The sequence below is a fragment of the Triturus cristatus genome, chromosome 3_1 (genome assembly GCF_964204655.1).
Source record: "Triturus cristatus chromosome 3_1, aTriCri1.1, whole genome shotgun sequence".
Taxonomy (NCBI): Eukaryota; Metazoa; Chordata; class Amphibia; order Caudata; family Salamandridae; genus Triturus; species Triturus cristatus.
This window is the reverse complement of record NC_140583.1, coordinates 972,342,049-972,360,747: the sequence shown is the minus strand read 5'-3', so window position 1 is coordinate 972,360,747 and position 18,699 is coordinate 972,342,049. Positions and strand designations below refer to the sequence as shown.

General features: G+C 46.9%; 1 long non-coding RNA gene across 1 annotated transcript in view; it reads left to right on the top strand.

Annotated features, from left to right (window-relative positions):
* Positions 1 to 18,699, top strand: part of LOC146861341 (uncharacterized) — a 215,700-nt gene that overhangs the window by 111,187 nt on the left and 85,814 nt on the right. The window lies entirely within an intron of this gene.

Here is an 18,699-nt window from a genome sequence, read left to right as displayed (position 1 = left end):
GCAATCTTGGCGAAACGAAGCGGTGCTCGGCTCTGAGCCACCCATTCACACAAATTGTGGTAGTGTAACCACTGCTCGTGCGCCCTCTGCGTCAGCATTACGTTTTTGCAATAATCATTTAAAGATGTTATGGTCGCGGCTCGCCCCGTACAAGTAGAAACTATTATAAAGTTTTACACATGCTCGCCCCTTCCGGGTAGGTGTTATTATAGCGTGTTACGCCATTCAGTGACCGAAAGTCTTTCGTTTTGCCTGCACCACTGCAGACCCTTTGCTAAAACGTTTCCTTTCTCATAGTTTGTTAATTTCTTTCTAATGTTCTCAGAAAGCCGCTCATCTCCCTCAGGAATGACGACTCCGCCCCCTCTGGGCGGGTCCGCCATGTGCACGCACGAACATTCCACTATGAGAGTGCGGCAGCGGGTATGTGTGGCACGCACAGGAAAATCTAATCATCTTGTTCTGGGGCCAGCACAAAGGGGCCCTTGTGAGCTGGTGTGTTTACATGTGGCTTTGGATGCAACTAGCCCGGAAATTCCTTTCTTGCTCTATTTTTCTCAGTTTTACGCATCACAACTACCCCTTGATGGCACGATACAAACCCTCCGTTCTCAAGCCCTCTGCAAGTAATTAATTCTTGGGCGAATTTTGCAATCCTTGAGGTCGAGGAATATTTTGGCAATGGGATTTTGTATGTCACTCCTCCCCTCAGCAAACGAGCATTTGCAAAGCCAATAGGTCTCCCCCTTGCGACCTATTGGCCCGGCCAATGGCTTAGAGCATTGCTGCTCAACCTCTCCCATGATGTGAAGCAAGGCTAAAGAAGGAGAAGCATTGGCATAGCCAAGCGGTAATTCGAGTGCTCAATTACAGAGACAGTGAAAGGGGCGTTGCGGTGGGGAATCAACATATTAGCATGCAGGCTGCAGACAAAGGCTAGCAAATATGTTACAATAATTAAAATAATTTTGCATGCTTCAACGGATGAGTGCTGTTTTTTAGGTCTCGTCTGAGATAGCGCTTTAGCGCTGCTCTGGCGAGACTTATAGTAAGCGAGTTTTGGAAGTGCAAACAGTGCTTTTCAGGCCTCCAAATACAGTGCATGTGCGCCAGGCGCGCGCACCATTTGGCAGCCTGAAAAGCACTGCCTGATCACTTGCTTTGATGTCCTCAGTGAGCCGCACGGCCACTGAGGACATCAAAGTGCACACCATTTGCCACCCCCTTCTTGTTTTTTGGATGGCATTTATATTACGGCCGCCTTATCTTTCCTTTCCGTCGCTGCTTCTACATTTTTGGCTTTCCCCCTCCCTCCTCGTGATAGGAGCCCTCCCCCCACCCTCCGAGCACAAACACAGCTGTGGGTTTCTCAGTACACGTAGAAGATCTGACACCCAAACCCTCTCAAAAGTGTAGCTGACTCCAAACCACCACCAGTATGGCTGCACTTGAATGCTCCTACTTGGTAGTGAGTCAAGAAAATAGCAACGGAAGATGAATGCGGAGTCCGGACGATTGGTATGCTACTGCTAGTCCATACCAGCAAGCAGATTTGTCCGTGGAGGAAGAAAGAAAGGCCTTCCTCTTGCTTGCTCTCCCAAGCGCGCGCTTCAACACTCCTCCCCCTCCCCACCACAGAGCGCGTCTCGCGGCCACTTCAGTCATATTGCCTGTTTCAGATTCACTTGCCTGGTGAATGATTTCCTTGCCCCACAAAATATGCTCCCCAGCTGTCAGACTGTCACAGGGGGTCTGACATGAGACTGCTCTTCGCCATCTCCCCCAGCCTTTCATGTGTGTTTATGACATGTAGCTGACTCTGCTCCAGCCCCACTGACCTCTCAAAAACGCACTTTTCACGTGACTCAATTCCACCCAGCCTTCCTGGCCCTTCAGAAGTGTGCTTTGCGTGATTGAAACTGCCCCAGCCCTCTTGGTTGTTCACGTGTGCGTCTGGCATGACACTGCCCCTTTAAAAGCCCCACAGGCCTGTCAGATATACCACTGGCGTGCTACTAACTGTGCCGCAGCCCCACTGCCCGATCAGCGGGCCCTCCCAATAGTGACTCACAAAATCTACCCATCCTTCTGGTTCAGACAGGGGGCGCCTGGCATGTGACTGGTTCTGCCCCGGCCCTTCTGATCTTTCAAAGAGGTGCCTCAAGCATAACAGACTGCAAAAACCTTATTATCTTTCTGAGCTGCCTCACATAAAACCGCCACAGTTCTATGGCCAGAAAATGCTGCTGATTAAATTTGACTGACTTTCTCCGTACCCTTTCGGCCTGTCTTAGGTCCGATTTAGTGGTGAGTGCCTCTTCCTTTGCCCTACTAACGCTGTGTGTGACTCTGCCCCAGCCCTACTAACCTTCCAGCGGCATTACTAACTTTCTCAGAGCTGCCAGATGCATGGCTGAGGGGGCTGTAGACATACTGGCCTTTCAGGGGTACACCTGGCACGTGACTGGTGTGACCCATGTATCAGCTGTGCGCCCGCCAATACTTGCGCCAGCCCTTGCGCCCTGTCAGAGGGCCCCCCCAGCGTGACTCACCCCACCCCCTCCATCTGCCTTAGACAGGGGGTGTCTGCATATGACTGACTCCGCCCCAGAGTACTGGCTTTTCAGTGACACTGACCTTTCAGGAATGCTCCCAGCCTACCAGTCATCACAGTTTGCCTCCAGGCCTCAGTTCTGATACATATTTGTGAGAATTCATTTTTAAAGAGAATCAAAAAGCAGATTTTAACTGCGCTCTTCATTAGTTTGTCAGGGTGTCTGGAAAAAGGAAACTCAATGGATTCAGTCAAGCAGATATACAGGAACTCACCTGTTTTACTCCCGGAAATCAGGCAGATTCCATCAAAAGAACAACTAGGGATTAAATAGATACAGACAACCCTACCCTAGCTTTCACCCACAATGCACCAGTGACAGGCCCAGAGTAGTGTGTCAGCAGTAACCTGCCACAAGGAGGCCCCCTAATGCTCTTTCTGTCTGATCCGAAGACAGCATTAGGGTGAACAGAATCTTTTCATTTACAGACATGTCCAGCTACAATCGAAAGAGGGATTACATGAAATAAATACCAGTGGTTATATTCATATTTAGGTATAAATATTCATTTTTAGCTGCTTAAAAATACTCAGGTCAAGACCCTTCCTTGTTGAAACATTTCTTCCGCCAGCCTGTTAATTTGTAAATGCATGAAGACAGGGGGAAGGTAAGATTCTTTCTGTTTCTCTTGTAAGCCATGGGCCGGACATTGGAGGAGGGTGAGGGTTAGAGCCGGCCACGGTATTAGAAACAAGAAGCATCTTACCTCCCCCCTTGTCTTCATGCATTTACGAATTAACAGGCTGAAAGACAAAATGTTGCAAAAATTAAACAGACTCGCTAAGTAACCAAGAGCGTCTCAGCCAGCATGTCTGCTTCTGACGCCTCTGGAAACTTTCAAGGCAGCTCTAATCACTGTGCCTCCTGCAGAGCCCGGAACTTGCACAGTAATTATCTACCGAGTGCGGGAAGCACGAGTCACCTACAAAGCATTGTGAGGGAAGCCGTTAACAACAAGCATTTGCAATGCAATAGGTCTCGCAGTTACACGAGTTAAAGCTATTGGCATTGTAAATGACAATGCCAATAGGCATTGTTATTTGCAATGTCAATAGCTCAAACTCTCGTAAATGCGAGACCTAATGCATTGCAAATGCTTGTTTAACTTGGGACCAATATTAAAAGTGGAAACTTGAAAAGATTTTTAGTTGAAAGTTTAAACGAGAAGTAGCAATAGAGCGCCCGTAGAAGGGTGGAGGGAGCCACGGGGAGAAGGGAGGTGGGAAAAGAACCAACTGCCAACCTCAGCGAAACGACAGGAAACCCAACACAAACACCCGTACCATGGGTGGGCTAAGAAACTTTTAATTAGGCCTGGGCACTGAAATAACAAGCACTGAAAATGCAACAGGTCTCGCCTTTGGTTAAGTTAAAGCCATTTGCTTTGCTAATGGTATTGTATAGCAAAGCAAATGGCTTTAACTTAAAAAAGGCGAGACCTATTGCATTTTTATAGCTATTTGCTTCATTTTAACTACAATCCTTTCCCAGCAAGAATTCATCAGGAAGTCTGGCTTGAAAGCGGAAAGGCAGGGCGGTGTCTGGGGGCAGGCTGGGGCGGTTGAAAGAGCTGGCCCGGGATCTGGTAAAGCAGTGGCTGCTGGGTGTGGCGCCGTTTGTTGGTAGATGGAATTACTGTAAGAAGGCCCCGGGGTATCCTTTTCTGCGCCTGAATCAGCCACCCGAGGGGCGTGAAGTGGACTTGAGGTTAAGTGACACCAGCTATCTGATCCTTGCTCTTGTATGTGGAGACAATGCGGGTGTGGGGTGGGGCACGGCCCTCCCTGCTGCAGACGGCCTAAGACTAGGCAAGAGGGTTTGATGACGCAGGGGACACTCCTCGCAGCAGCCTCAGTGAAACATCTTCAGTGTTGACGCACTTACACGCCCTTAATTACATCGGCCACACCCCTTTGAGAGACCTCCCGGTGTTTTCATCCACGTAAAGCACTGGGTATGGATGTTTGAGGGCAGCCACCTCACCCCAACTGAAGTTTTCACCACCCTTAAAGTTGGCGCCACGCCAAACCTAGTTGGGTATACGCATGCGCTTGGCGATGTAATTAAGAGCGTGGAAGTGCGTTGTTTAGACCCACTGTACACGTGGGTCTAAACACCGGAAGAACAGATGCGCAAATAGAGGGAGCGCGGGCCCCATGACATGAATTTCGGGAGCATCTGGAGCTGTTTTCAAATACTGGAATGGCTGGGGGGAGGGGCCGTGGGCATTGCAGACCATCGGACACCACGAAAGAGGTGCACGTGGGTCCATATTGGGGCTGCAGTTCATGATTGAGGTCACACTGGCTGTGTGGGGGACCCCTCCTCTTCCAGTCCCTATCCCGCGCTCATTGGACACTCTCGGCTCCCCCGCCCCCTGCTGCTGTCACTCTGTCAGTAATACAATATTGATTTTCCCATCACAGCCCTGCAATGCGAATAGAGGGGAGGAGAGAGGAGGCGCGAAGGGAGGGTGTGTGGTAGAGCGAGGGAAGGAGAGACAGAGGAGAGCTTCGGAGTGGAGGAAGGGAAAGAGGTCGAGGAAAAGAAGGCAGAGGGACGCGACAGTAGTGAGATGGAGGAATGGGAGAGAGCTGAGGGGTGAAGGGGCCAAGGAGTGTTGAAGTGGAGAGATGGCTGAGACATAGAAAAGAGGCGAGAGAGACGACTTGAGAAACACGGGGGGCAGAGAGACTGGCGCAGGTAGCCGGATAAAAGAGAGCGTGGGGGGCACGGAAAAGGGGAAGCAAAGACCGAAAAAGAGTGAGACACGAGCAGGGAAAGAGCTTGAGAAATGAGAAAGACATAGCAGAGGGAAAGAGTTAGAATGAGAAGCCCGGGTTTTACAAGCGCTCGGCATGACGTATTTGCTCGGCTTTTTCTGCCGGCCTCACCTGCTAAAAGGTTTCTTGTCTTTATGGTGCCATGTGTTTGAAACACATGGCCCCATACAGATAACAAACCTTTTGCGACCTACGTAATTTAGGCGAGCCCGTCCAAGTGGGACGGTTCAAAAAGTAGAGCAAATACGTCATGCACAGCTCTGTTCCAATGGCTGGCCAACGTTTACCATAAACGGTGACGCCAGCCAATGGAACAGAGGGGCGAGACTTAAAGCCCCTTACAGAAAATACCCGTTAACATTAAATCTCGCCAGCGAGACTGCGCATGCGCGCAACCTACGCCAGGCGAGACCTAAATAGTGGCCCACATTTGTTGATTATGAACTTTCATGAAACATTGCTTAGTATCGAGAGTAATTTGGGGGGAAATCTCTGATAAATTAAGAGTTCTAAGCTTGTGGAATCAGTAGCATTGGCCAAGACTAGATGCACCACTAAACATAAAATGTTTCCACTGCAACTCACCCTCAGGTCTCCTCACCTGATCTTCAGGCCTGTACATTTCTCTGCTTTGGCTGCCTGAATGGGTTAGTCACCTATTGGTCCCTTAGTCTGTGCTTACTCGAAACATCCCTGAATATCCTGTATTATATCAGCCCATGAGTCAGAGACCCATCCACATCCGTTTTATCTGGAGGCTACGGTTCACCTTCATGGAACCAGGGGGCTTCCTCTTTTGTTTTTCACTCGGGAGCCTTTTTGCAAGCGATGTCTTTGCGGACTGCATACTACTTCATACTTGATGTCTTTTTTTTAATTGTGGGTAGAGACTTTACCTGAATCTGGAAAGGCTGCAGGAATTCACTCAAATGCCCTTCATTCTCTTTATACCCAATTCTTACTTGCTGTGTGCACCACTCTCATTCTCCCAATCACTTTTTGCCCCTCCTAGTTCTTCCTTTTTAGGTCTCTCCTGACCCAGCGCATGCACTGGTCTGGCGAGACTTTTAGTAAGGGCTTCAAAAAATGCTACCATGGCCGGCCTACAGCTTACGTGCATGTGCGCGGGCGTGCGCTTACGTGCAGAGGCGCCATATGTTTTTCCTTTCGCTCTCCCGTGTGCGCGCCTCGCTCTGCCTCTCTGTCTTGCTTGCCCCTCCCCTCCACAGAGCGCGTCTCCTGGCCGCGCGTCTTGTAAAATCGCAGCCTCTCAGTCGCGCGTCTTGCAAAATCGCGGCCAATGCTTGTTTGGACTTGTGTCCTGGTATTGATAGTAACGCTCGGTCTTACAGCGCTAATGTAGAAACTTTGGAAATGCCATTCGAAGCGTTGTACTGAGGTGGGCACAGTGCTCCCATTAGATGCTCACATCAGACAATTTCGCTTGGAAGTGCATCTTTATTAGTCATGTAAATGTCTTTGAATTCGTACTTAATCTTTCTCACGTGTGTCCATCTTTCTATCGGCACACACACACAGACGCTGCGCATGCCCCTTTGTGTGCTTTGTGTGATTAGATCTTTTTGGGCCTACATTCCCCACTTCTGCTTCCGAACTCCTCCTTCAAACGTTTCTCCTAAACTAACAAGCCTTCACCTTAAAGTATTTTAAAGTACTTGGAGGCCGAGCTTCTATTGCGAAGCACATAACCATAGTATGGTTTCCCCTCCACTCAATTTCAATAGAAGAGATTACATTACGTTTTCTGAGCCAACTACTGTTGCACGGGTAATCTTACTTTTCACTACCTTCTTTTACATTCTCATACACACGGAAATGTACTCTTAATAGAAGAAAGATGCTGTAAATATGCGTTAGGAGTTCCGTTTGGACATCCATGTGAAGGCCTGTAGGTGTTATAGACTTCTGTGCAACTTAATGGGCAAACCTGCTTGTAACATTGAACAACAGCGCCATCTTGCATCACTTTTTTTGCCCAGCACCTTGAGCCTACAATATATTTTCTGACAAAACAGGGGAGTGAATGGAAACTAAACATACATTTTCATAAAAATAAAATATCACAATATAAATACGGTGTTTTGGTTTCTTCTCTTTACAAAATGTTATGTTTCGTCTTCACGTCTTTTTTAACCTATTGTCAAATGTTTTATCTTCTCCGTTTGCAGTGACTGCCATTGCTAAATTGTGTTAACCGTCCGACATCCATTGCTGCGCTCCATTAAATTATGCAATTCAATGTACACTTTATGTATTACTTTAAACTGACAGATATGCGATATTAATTATTCAGTATTTTTTCAGCTTACTTCCCCCTTTCTGTCTATCTTATGTGACAATTAAATATTTTTGATGGATTCATATCAATGACTTTCACTGCCTAAGTATCTTCGCCTCTCTCCCAATATCTGAATGTCCCTCTCCTTTCTATCGTTCGTTCTCCTCCATATTTGTCTGCACATCCCTCTGCTCAGGGGCGGCCTTAGGCATGTGCAAGCTGTGCACCTGCACAGGGCCACCAAACCCCAGGGGCCACCACGAGGAATCGGATACAATACATATTCGTGGCGGCCCCTGGCAGGGATTTGGCGCATGAACGACTGAGGCGTGCTAAATCCAATGTGATGCACGCTGAATGGTTGTTCTTATACTCTTTTCCTTTCTAACCCAGTCTCGTCTTTGTGTGAGGTCGGCCTTGTTTTGGGCTCTTCTGGTAGGTCTTGTGCTTGTTTAGAACTTTTTTTCCAGGAGAATCGAGCTTGTTTTAATAGTCCAGATCTGGCACCTCCGGAGGCTCGCATGCGCGCGCAGGCGCAGTGCCCGCGAGTCCTGCAGCGAAGGGGTTACAGAAGCACCATGCATCACTGGCGGCAGGAGGGGTGGCAGCACCCGTGCCTGGCGTGCAGCGAGCAGCACCGAGACCGGCCTAGGCCATGCACCGGTGCGCCTAGAGACCCTGGGCAAAAAAGGCCGCCTTGCAGAGGATAGCATGCCAGTGTGCAACCTTTGGTGCCAGCTGCGAGGTGAGCAGCCTGAGGGTCAGGGCATGGGGAGGGGGAGTGAGGAGGTCAGCGTGTGCCACTGCAGAGTGAACCCGAGGGAAGGTGAGCCATTGGACGAGGGTGTGGGGAGCGCTGGGGAGGAGGCCAGATCAGGCATAGGAATGTATCCCAGCCCATGGGGGTGAGGAGCCGGGGGCGTGGGGAAGGTTGGGTGAGGATGTTATTGTAGATGGTGTGTGCTTTGGGTCTGGGTGGAGGTAAGCCATGTGAGGGGGCGAGCTGGAGGTATTCTGGTGGTCATGGGAAGGGAGGGCATGATGAATCGTGAGAGAGAGCCTCTCTCTCACGATTCATCTCTGAGAGTGCGCGGGTCGGAGAGGTGGTCACCGTGCGCCAGGGGTAGGGAGTGGTACAGATCGGCGCTGTATGTTGAGGGAAATGTGAGTCAGGAGTGCAGGGGCGGTGTTTACTTGTGGCTGAGGGGGGCATGGTGACTTTTGGAGGTGTAACTTGGGAGGCACGGTCATATTGGGGGGGAAGAGGAGAGCAGGGTACGAGGTGTTAGACGTAATGTTAAGGATTCATTAAAATGATTACAATTACTTATCAACAATCATGAAAACAGAGTATGAAGTTGATACTTGTGATCTAATGAGTGGATCTGCCTGCACAAATCTTTTAAAACATCGAGTGTTCGAATGTACTTGGCATTTGATTATGTCTGTTTATATGGTGTTGAGGCAGACATGAAATGCAAGCACCTATGGATGGACGCCTGGAATAGGATGGCAGTGCCTACCCATGTTAACTCAATCTAATGCCCTTTTACAGAGACCTTGGTAGGAGACTGGCTTCTTGATCATTTCTTTAATTACATTCCAGTGCTTGTCATGTGACTAGCAGAGAAAACTAGTTTAACTAGTCCTCAGTTTGCAATTGGTGAAGCAGCCTTCTCTGTCCATACTAGGGGCATAGTTACCATTGGTTCAGCAAGTACAGTGGTACTGAGACCCAAAACCCTCAGGGGCCCATTGAACCCTGATAATTGCTATATTTTACTTCCTGAGCAGCAGCCAAAGGGGCCATTTTCCTTGCTTATGCCACGGCCCATGGGGTCGTTGGTACGCTGTGCTAGTGATTCGTACGTCTGCTTGAAAGTTGTCTCCTGACTGGATGTTCCTTGCACATTAATTTTGCTTCAGTGAACCTCTAGTGCCTTTTCATAGCCTTAGGACTCACTGTAATTAATCCTTGTTTAATAGGTGCTCTGAAAGCGAGCAGAACTGGTTGCTGGAATATGGCACTATACAAGAAACCTTAATTAAATATATTGTATTTTGTCTTTTGACAATGTGGTAAAGTGAACGAGTCTTTGGTTACCTGTAGGCTGTCTTCAGGATCAGTTAGTGACGTACTGAGACAGGTCTCTGTGTGCCATGATTTCAAGGTAGCTCACTCTTCCTGCTAAGGTCACTTCCCAAATAGATCATGAACTATTCTCCAGGCTCTAGTGTTCTCAGTGGACTGAGAAAACAGACCTTGTATGCCAAGTCACATGATCTACCCTATAGTTTTATAACACTCTTCAAATAAACCTTCCATATGTGGCTAGTCCTCATAATGTGTCATACATGTAGTGGGAAGGGTAATTACTATCAATCAGTCAGGGTTTGTAAAGCTCAGCTGCTTCACACATAAGGGTCTTGAGGCGGTGTGGGATTCATGCTGCTGGATCATGCTGCTTGTTGGTGAACAGCGAGGTCTTGTGGTCCTTCCTGAACTGCTGGAGCGATGGTGAGGCTCTGAGGTGCAGGGGGAGGGTTTTCAGGTCTTCACTGCCAGGTGGGAGAAGTAGCGGCCTCCACTGTTTTATCAGCAGCTGCATTGGGTGGCTGCAAGGGAGATGGTTCTGGAACATATTTTCCTGGTAGGTTGGTGGAAATTCACTCGTTCATTAAGGTTTGCTGGTCCTTCATTGTGTAGTCCAGGGAAGACATGGCTTGGCAGTTCGGGCTGGGCTGTTCCCATGAGGCACAGGGTCAAGGCTGATTTGCATATGTTAGGATACAAAAAGGCTATTGAAAATTTTTCATTGCCTAGAGGGTGGAGAGGATTCAGAGTCAGAGTAATTCCTCCCTATAGAATCAAATTCACAAATGGTTTTACTCCAATTAGCCAGCTAGTGGTCGGTATTTTAGCACGTAGATGGAATGATGTGAAGTGTCTGGTGAGGGACCCTAGGGTCTTAGGACCATAACCCTCCTAAAAAGACCCCATTTTTACAATTTTACTAACCCAGCCAGACCCAAAAATAAAGGGAAACTGGGGATCTGCCTGAGGTTTTTTAGTATTTAGTCCCCCCTGGTCTACATTATCTTCAAAGAGCTCCCAACATTGTGGTTGAGCCCACCCCGACTTTTAGGCGTCGGGGTGACCCGATGATGAAGCATGACACCACTAGGGTGTGTGAGGGTACCTAAACCAAAAGGAATTGCTTCCTTGCTCACCTATTGGTGAAGTTAAAATTTCCCTCACCAGACACTTCACATCATTCCATCTACGTGCTAAAATACCGACCACTAGCTGGCTAGTTGGAGTAAAACCATTTGTGAATTTGATTTGCATATGGCCATGTCTGAACTGGGGTGGTGTGGTGAGCAAAAAAACAATGGATTTAGGCCCAGATCTCTGTACTGGGGTGAATGTATGACATTGTTCTGCATTCTGTCCATCAACTGTTGTTTTTGCAAGAAAATAAAAATGACACATCAAAATCTTTCAGCAGCCGCCACTGCTGATGGTCTTCTTTTTTTCCCTACCCACTGCTAGCCTCGCCCGCTGCATTGCAAGCAAAATGAAGAGAATTCGAGTACACAAATCTGGTTATTCGAAACGAAAGACAAAGGTGGCTCAGCAGGCTTTCGTAGTGTCACAGGAAGGAGCAATCCTGAACTTTATCACCCAAGGGAAACCTAAAGATGGAGAATCCTCTGGCCAGAGTACTGCTGATGCACTAGGTAAAACAGGCGCTGACGACCATAAAGAAGAACAAAAAAAATGATGATATCCATGAGCAGAATGATACTCATGAGCAGACCAATGAAAATGAACAAGGTGACTCTGAAATTGATACAAACATGCAGCAATTACCAACTCAGGATGAGGATTATTACAAAAGACCCTCAGACAGAGAAACTGAAACATCATTCATCGGTCCATCAACATCTGGCATTCTGAAGGAGGTTCAGAGTTTACAGACGGATGATGCTGGTATTGAAAAGGAAGCCAAAGAGCAAGACCATGTTACAGACCCGTGTTCTGAATATGATTTATGTGATTGGAGGGATCCTACTTTGTGGCCGAACTCTCTTACGGACGCGCAACGTGTTTTTCTTGTTGAAAGCGGTCCCTCCAGAGACCCAGATTCTAAAACAAAGTATCCAAGTGATGAGCACTCAAAAAGTAAACGTCGTTTTTCTGTTACCATGTTACTGGTCATCTAACGCCTTTTCTGGACGTTTTATTAAAACACCTTCCTAAGCCCCGACCCGCCCGGACCCCTCTTCCGGGGCCCCCTACCTGCGCTCCCTGCACAGGGCCACCATGAGACTAGAGCCGCCCCTGCTCTGCTGCCCTCTCTCTGTCCATCCGCCACTCGCTCTCTCATGTATTCTTTGGCTCTCGCTCTGTCTTCTTCTTCTCTAGCTTCCTGCCTTGCCTACTTTCTCACACTTCCTCTATTTAGGTCCTAAAAACAGTAAAAGTTTGCAAAAGGAAAACTCCTAAATTTGCATATATTTCACGAAATAAAAGTAACACATACTGAGAATGAAATGACCCATATCATATCTAATGTCTGTGCATTATGTTACTGTATGTATTACTCAATCATTCTGTCCATGTAATAGAAAGATAAGTACGAAAGGTTTTGATGGTCTATTAATAAGAAAATAATTGTATTTCAATGTACAAATGGGCCCTTCAGGAGGAACACGAGTAAAGAGACGTGTTTTGATTAATAGTGCCCCAATTTTCTGCCTTGGTTCATCAAAAGTGATAGATTTTATCTGTCCAAATTCAAAAGCAGAAGCTACCAAAATATATCCAGCTCTTTTGAGCACGTTTGAGTATCGTGACCACTCAGAGGGTTTCAGGTGAGCGTTGTGCCCAGTTCTGGAATACACCGCAGATTATTGTGCCCAGTTCTGAAGGTCACACCTGGAGTGTTGTGTAATGTTTAGACATCACATATAGCATATTATGCCTAGTTCTGAAGGCCATATCTGAGATACTATGTATTGTCGGATGCTACATGTGGTGCATTGTTTCGAGTCCTGAAGGCTACATCTCGAATACAGTGGAGGGTCTGGACAAACATCAGGCAGATTGTGTCCACTTCTGGAGGAAAGAAAAAGGTTGAAAATAGTTCTCGGGCAGGCATTCAAGAGTGCACTCTTTAAACCCCACAATCTTTGAAGAGAGACTCAAGAGGGTAGCCACATGTACACTGATGGAAATACCAGAGGGTGGATATGCTGCAGATACCAATATTCACATATGGGAATAAATAGAGTTGATGGGGTTGCATCTTTCAGCAGATGAGCAGGGCTTGTGTACAACGTCTTGCTCTCTTGTTGGAACCCATTTAACAAAATCCATTTTGTACATTCATTTGTTCTTTGTACAGTTGGTTGTTTTTCCCGTGATGAGAGTGTTTATTCTGCAGCAGCCCCTTTTGTTCCTTTTTTGGGTCTCGCCTACAGAAAGCTACAGACAGATCTATTTTCTCCAATGCATTAACAAATATACATATAGTGAGCTTTCTTGTAAGACCTATGTGCTTGCTTCTTATTCAATAACACTATCTTGTGAAATCCAGTTAAAGGTTTCAGTGACGTAAATGTGTTCAACCCCTAGTAGCTATGTGTTCTGCTTGGGTTTTCGGATCAGATAGAACCCGCTCATCAGAGCCTCACTAACCCAGTCAGAACGTTACCCCCTCCCTCTCCCTAGGGCCTATCTACAATAGGTAACCACATATATCTTACCACCTAAGGACAGGGAATTCCTACTATACATACCAGGACCTCTTATAATCGGCGGCCTCGCGATCCCATACGAATCCAGACCTCTCTACCCAGACGGCAGTCTCAGCACAATCGGCGGCCTCGCGATCCCATACGAATCCAGACCTCTCTGCCCATACGACAGTATCACAAGTGGCGGCCTCGCGATCCCATACGAATCCAGACCTCTCTACCCAGACGGCAGTCTCAGCACAATCGGCGGCCTCGCGATCCCGTACGAATCCAGACCTCTCTGCCCATACGACAGTATCACAAGTGGCGGCCTCGCGATCCCATACGAATCCAGACCTCTCTACCCAGACGGCAGTCTCAGCACAATCGGCGGCCTCGCGATCCCATACGAATCCAGACCTCTCTGCCCATACGACAGTATCACAAGTGGCGGCCTCGCGATCCCATACGAATCCAGACCTCTCTACCCAGACGGCAGTCTCAGCACAATCGGCGGCCTCGCGATCCCATACGAATCCAGACCTCTCTGCCCATACGACAGTATCACAAGTGGCGGCCTCGCGATCCCATACGAATCCAGACCTCTCTACCCAGACGGCAGTCTCAGCACAATCGGCGGCCTCGCGATCCCATACGAATCCAGACCTCTCTGCCCATACGACAGTATCACAAGTGGCGGCCTCGCGATCCCATACGAATCCAGACCTCTCTACCCAGACGGCAGTCTCAGCACAATCGGCGGCCTCGCGATCCCATACGAATCCAGACCTCTCTGCCCATACGACAGTATCACAAGTGGCGGCCTCGCGATCCCATACGAATCCAGACCACTCTGCCCATACGACAGTATCACAAGTGGCGGCCTCGCGATCCCATACGAATCCAGACCTCTCTACCCAGACGGCAGTCTTAGCACAATCGGCGGCCTCGCGATCCCATACGAATCCAGACCTCTCTACCCAGACGGCAGTCTCATACGACAGTTCATCCTATGATCACCATAACATACAAAAAGGGAATCAGTCTCACTATTCATCAGATCACACAAGGACTGCCAGTTCGAGCATAGCCTGTTCTCCGGTTCGAGGGGCTCCTCTTTCCCTTATTCAGTTACCACTTACCTGATCAGGGTTAACATCTGTTCATGTAGCCGCAGCTGACTAGAAGAATAGGCTACCCTCTCATACAAGAACACGCAGAACATGTTGGTTCACTACAAACTGGATACTTTATTACTCATTACATACGCAATCACATAACATTACAATATAACACATAACCTGCAAAGAGAAGTGAAAGATTAAGTTGTACACTCTAATAAGAAAGGGTCGACATCACCTTAGTAGTATGTAGCCTGCACTCAGTGGTCATCTAGGTTCCCTTCTCGTCTGTGCCTCGGCTCGCCTGGAAGTCACACCTCCGCAGTCACGGATACATGTCTGCACCACTATGCGCTGTTCTCTTCACCCTTCTCTGAGTCACTGGGACCTCTTCCTTCTCGGCTACTCTCTCCTCTCTGGCTATTCTGCTAGGAGAGTATCTGTCTCTCGGTTCTTCTCCGCCTTCAAGATGGCGTCTGTCTTCCCTGGAATAAGTAGTAGCTTTACTGCTAACGGCTAGATGCCGCCTACGAACTGAACATGTAACTGCCTCAGACTTTCACTAATATAGAGGTGCGTTTCCCCATGGAAAATTCCGGCCCGTAACCTGCCGCCCACCAAATTCTTGTACCTCCCCGTACCAAGGACACGTTCCCAGCCGGCCGGCCTGATGTAGTGTCTTCGGCATGAAGAAAAATACAATCCTTCGATAAGGGCCGGCCTGAACCGGTTCTCTCCAAGCGAATAACACCTCATAACTAAAACATTACATTTGACCTAGAAGCATCCCAAGCTGCCGGAGCAGAAAGAAAGATGGAGTCTCTCCCGTTTGAGGCCTACCAGGCCTGAATTCAGCACGGCTCCATGAAATACCCTCACTACAGGACAGGTTATCCCTAATACTAACGAATCTATCCCCTAGGCTATGTGTGCAAGCCCTGATCTATGGGGAAGAGCACAGAATCATGTCGAAGTGCCTAGTAAATAGGCTCCATTCACTACTCTAACCCTTAGACTTGAATGGTAAGAGACTGAAGTCACATTCAATCACTTTTTAACACAAGAAGGCCGGAAAAATCGAGCAGAACACTATGTCACAGAGCAGATAAGCTCAATTTATAGAGAATATGTAAAGCATTTATAAGCTGCAAACCAGCTTAAAGGTCAAAAACACAACACAATAAAAATTCCACCTCAAATTCTAACAATAAAGAATTATTTAATTAACAAAATGACACTAAAATGACAACAAGCATTGGCATATCCAATAGGTCTCGCCTTTGGGACCTTATAAGTGTTTCACCATGCAACAGTTAATGGTGTTGCACCAAGGAAATTGTGCTGGATAACTAAACACTTATAAGGTCCCAAAGGCGAGACCTATTGGCTATGCCAATGCTTGTTCTCTCATACTTAGTTTTTTTCTCTCCTTTGTGTCTCTCATTCTACTTATGTGCTTCACTCAGTCTTACATTTCCCCTCTCTATTCCTTTATTTTAAGTCTACAAACCCCCCCCCCCTCTCTCTCTCCCACTCCTGACTCCACTGTGGGCTCTTTTTTTTGTTATTTGTATATCCCAAATGAACGTTTTTCAAACATTATTTTGGGTTGTAAAAAAAAAAATGTTTGCTCATTTCGGTTGCTTGCAATATTTTTTATTTTCATTCAGTGGGGAACCGGAGTCCCTCCCAGATAACAAGGTGGCAGAGGGCTGCTGCTGGAAACGAAAGTAGAAGCTTTTAGATGACCTTAATCTTTCACCCCGCACTGCCCCCTTTTACTCCACCCCAGGTAACATTGGAGCTGTCTGTGATGCTCAAAAAGAGCCCAGCCACTCCCAGTGGCCTCACTGTCACTCTGAGAGACTCTGGAAGGGAGGGGATCCATCACATGCTGTGCCTGCTCAGTTTGGCACATTGTCCTACTACTGCACAAGACAATGAGCCAGCCATTCTCGGTACTTGAGCTCTGATCTTCACTCTAAGGCTACAGCAGCCTTTAAGCTGCAGCGCAGGAAAATGTGATTTTATCTCAGGCTGAAAAAACGGCCCACAAGCTGGTCTTTGCCTCAGGCCCCCTAGGTAATGCCCGATTTCCCGCCCAATCCGACGCTGCACACAGCTGCCCAACTGACAAAAACACACCTAACATGCTGCATTCCACAGCCTAGGAGGGACAGAAAACTGGCAGAAAGAAAACACGGAGGCAGCACAAACAGGCATAACCCAGAATTGGGTGAGGGGTGTGAGAAAGGAGATATGGATGAAGTTATGCCATCTCATCGTGTCCGACTAGTCTCCTCCCTTAAAGTCAACAAATATCCGTCCACAATTTCCCAGTTTCCACCTAAACAGTACCTTTTGAAATGCTGTTTGTTATTATTTTTTGGGGAACACCTCAGCTGTCCACTTCCTCTCCTACGCACACCGAAATAAACGTGGTTGTAAGTGGGTCGACCTGTAGTGTGTGCGCCTGCTAGTCTGTTAAAGCTGAGTGCCGTTGGTAGCATGAAACTACTACTATATGAGGGGTTTGAGTATAGTAAGCAATGTGTGAGTGCCAGGGTGACTACTTCACTCCATGTCAATACAGACCTTTTTTCTAGTACTGGGCTTTTCCCAGGAAATAACTGCTGTCAGCTGTGTTCGTTTTATTATGTTAAGTGATGCAAATCAAGTTCACAACACCAAGTATGCAGTAGGTTATCGCACAAAAGAACCAGGCTGGGAACCGTGTCTATATTGACATGGAGTGAGGTGGTCACCCCAGCGAGTGCTACTCTGTGATGGTTGTGAGTGATGTCAGGATTAAACCTTCCTTAACCGGTTGTGTGATGGATATGATGCAGATTGGGGTGTACAAAATCTCCCTACTTCCACGGATAGAGTAATTTCACAGTTACACGCACATTCACTCACCATACACTAGGGCCCATTTCACTAACATATACTCAAATACTCTACTAGCATCGAACCTGTGGAAAGAAAACTCCTAAACTCATAAACCCCACACCTACACCGAGGTCGATAAGACCTAGCTATTGCAATTGTCATAATCTAAACAATCTATGCATCAATAATCAAATAGAGTACTCAATAATTGACAAGAAATATTCACCAACACCGTATTAAAGTTATGATTCTTTATCTAAAGTTAGTCAAAAGAAATTAATCAGAATAAATCATTTTTCTCATAATTACCTATTCTAGCTAAATGTCAGAATGGGTCATCAGGACAAGTCTCTCAGTAGAAATCTCCCAAGTCACCGTCTTCACAGCATCGATCCTCACCAACGCAGGTTTGGGAAGAAAGTAAAACCGCAATGGAATGGAACCCTCTCTGGTCTAATATATTTATAATAATTCAAACAAAGGAAAGAAACATTTAATTTTCTCTTCATCCGCCGAACCGCTGAGCAGAGCGAGAAGGAAAGGATGTAGCATCGCTACATTTTGAAAAATCTCCGCTCAGAAAAAGTCACAAAAATAAAAAGACAGAACAGGAACTAAATTTTAAAATGTTTCTTCTCAACTTCCACATATTTCCTCTGGTGAGCTCACAGCTTAGAGTCTTTCTTTAAAGCTCCTTTGTTTTCCAAGGCTGCCAAGGCTGCTGTCCCAATACATCTGGAAACATGCCCAGATCTGCTGCTGTCCTCACGGAAAGTTTTAACCAGGCAAGGACTGTGGACAGATGACTCGCGTCCATATTCAGCAAGGCCTTTTCCATCACAAATTCTCACTCGAAACCAGGCTTCAAAAGTCAGCCATCTTTTAGTAGGCCACAATAGGCCACAATAGACCATCTTAATTAAAAAAGACCAAACAACGTTACCACAGCATAGTGATTAAACAGTGTTAACTCCACTAATACCCTTATGTGTATGCAATTATCTAGCTTTAGCAACACAGGAAAAGCATTAATTCAAAAGCGTTTCGTGCTTAAAAATAAACAGCACTCAGCAACGTTTATTTAATAAAACATGCACATTGTCAATAGCAACATATAAGCGTTTCCCTCGTGTCGGTTTTCTCTTGTTAATACATACGTATTGATTAATAAAAAACATTTACACAAAACAAATAATTAATAATTAAAATTAGTACTTTTATTTTTACCACGTTTAAACAACTGAAGC